The following is a 2,616-nucleotide window of genomic DNA, read 5'->3' on the forward strand; positions in this document are numbered from 1 at the left end:
AACTAAATAATTCGGTGAAGTGCTGTTGTTGTAAACTGATTGCATATGGACTTGAGAGCAGATGGGTTACGGCGATATCACTTGAGAGCAGGTGGGTTACGGCCGCATCACTTGAGAGCAGGTGGGTTACGACGGTATCACTTGAGAGCAGGTGGGTTACGGCCGCATCACTTGAGAGCAGGTGGTTTACGACGGTATCACTTGAGAGCAGGTGGGTTACGGCCGCATCACTTGAGAGCAGGTGGGTTACGGCCGCATCACTTGAGAGCGGGTGGATTACGGCCGTATCAGTTCTCCCAATTAATTATTTATGATCATGCGAAATTTATTGTACTTTTGTTTTTTTCAATACAATCTTTTCATTAGGATTCCCTGTTAAGAATTCAGAGACGAAGAAAAAAAAAAACCTAAAATTTTGTAATTGGTTATATTTACACAATTAGCTGCTTATCAACCGTTTGAAGACAACCGTAGATGCATTTCCATGTTAAGGGTTGTTGAAAATAATTTCTACAATTATTCTCACACGTATGCTTAAGGCGTGTGTTTTTTTTTGCGATGGGTTCCTAGACAATTGGAGCGACTCGGAGACGCACCAGCTGTACTTTAGAATTCAGTTATATAAACTAATCATACTAATAGAAAAAATAATAATGTTGCTTATCTGTTTTTCTATTCCTCTACTTAAAGATAGCGCGTGGTGGTTTGCTTATATACTCTTATGTACAAATATATATCACTATTAAAATGCATTTATTTCAAGCTTATTTTAATACTTACATAACCTTATATTTGATCATTCAGCCTTATCTCGTAACCACCTGCGAGGTTATCCTAAATCGATCTATAAAAACAATCAAATCAATTATTCTACTACTATACTTTCATTGTTTCAGTCGAGTAATTATGCTTTAGCCATGACCCTGGCCAATTGTATTAGGATGGCAATTTTATTGGCAATACAAAGGATAACATTTTATTCAGTAATACGCAAGAGACTCTTTATTAATTTATTCATAATGGTTCCTAATGAAGCCAATCACATATCAAGTCCTCACATAATGGCACATAATAATAGCAATCCGTTATCGTGTGCAGAGCGAACACATGTATCTGTCCAGTCTATGAGCCTTGTCTTTGTCCGTCACGATAGCAATTATATTTAATTGATAATGAGGCCAAAAATCATTAATTGAGAATTCCATAGGATAAGAAAGTCTAATCCATAGCAGTAACATTATTGTTGTGATATCTATCTTATCCATTGCTGTAACAAAAGAGTTGTGGTCTGTACAATGTTCACTGCGGTACAATTATTGTGATGTGTTCCATTTCCTTATGCAGTAAGAACATTGTTGTGATATATCTCTTATCTATTTCATTAACATCGGAATGGGTTACTTTCCATTAAACCAGTCTTTTTTTGCTAGTCAGTGTTTCGAACAGATAAATTTCAGTTAGTGCTACTAAGTAACAAGTAGGTAGGTCAAACCAACTCAGAACCTGAGTTTCATCAACTGGTACTGGTACTGGTAATGGTATTTGGTGGAGGGAACAAGTCCAGCAAGTGGCCGTAGTGGTCCAAAAAACCCCTGACGGCTATTTGGGTTGCCACCGAGTTCTAACCAAGGTGGGAATGTCAAAATTCATTCTTCGGGACCGCCCAAAAATGAATGTTTAACTGCCCCAGGTGGGAATCGAACCCACGACGTTCCGAACCGAGCGCACTGGGACCTGCGCCCCAACCCGCACGGTCGTCACGTCCCTGAGTTTCGGCTAGGTAGATTTGAAGAATTTCTAAAATACCTTAAAAAAAAATGGGGATCATCGTAGGCAGGTACAATTTAAAGCAGTATCCATCAAAGAAAAACACTAATAACATAACAGAATAAAAAAAAAAACTTATACGAACTTTATAAAAAGTATGAATGTTTCTTTTTTTTTTATACATACATAATAATAATATAGTATACAATTTCTCTAGACATTAAATTAGAGTAGAATACAAAGATAAATAAATGCAAATCATGCTTATATATTTTTAAATTGATTGTAAATTACTGTGCTATTGAAAAATTAATTATTTACCGACTGATTTAATTAAGGCAGCAAAAATGGAGGACACGTTTCGTTGAGTAGAACTGGCCGCATTCTAGTTTAGGAGAAACAGGTTTCTAGCTGAAACTAATTCCCAGGAAGATTAGTTTGATTTTCATAGTTCATTTTAGGTACCTTTTTGACATAGTAAATGTTTAGGAAAATCAAAAAGGGCCTTACTTTCGCAGCCATCTTGAATTGTTTTTATAAATAACAATCATCTGTGCCATCGAATTCAAACGAATTTTATTCTTAAACAGATTATGGCATCGGCGAGTGCTAGGCTGTACCACAGTAAAAATTTGTTCCCAATAATAATTAAATAAGTAATTTATAAAAAAAAAAATGTTGATTTTTGGGAGCAATAGCATGCGCAAACCCCAGCGCACTACACCACTGCTCCCGCACCCCGAATGCCAGAAATGGCTGGGAGGGAGAAAAAAAAAGATTATGGCATCGGATAAAAAAAAAATAACAAGAACCGTGACACCAAACTTGTATTTTATAATAGAAATGCCC

General features: G+C 36.4%; 1 protein-coding gene across 1 annotated transcript in view; it reads right to left on the reverse strand.

Annotated features, from left to right (window-relative positions):
- LOC136796519 (pickpocket protein 28-like) overlaps nt 1–2,306 on the reverse strand; it is a 41,559-nt gene extending 39,253 nt beyond the window's left edge. Inside the window, exon 1 of the mRNA XM_067050408.1 lies at nt 2,089–2,306. The gene's annotated coding sequence lies outside the window, so the exon portion shown is untranslated. The remainder of the gene's footprint in view (nt 1–2,088) is intronic.
- Nucleotides 2,307–2,616: the final 310 nt, after the last annotated feature.

The sequence above is a fragment of the Halyomorpha halys genome, unplaced genomic scaffold (genome assembly GCF_000696795.3).
Source record: "Halyomorpha halys isolate HHAL.00 unplaced genomic scaffold, Hhal_1.1 Scaffold2105.1, whole genome shotgun sequence".
Taxonomy (NCBI): Eukaryota; Metazoa; Arthropoda; class Insecta; order Hemiptera; family Pentatomidae; genus Halyomorpha; species Halyomorpha halys.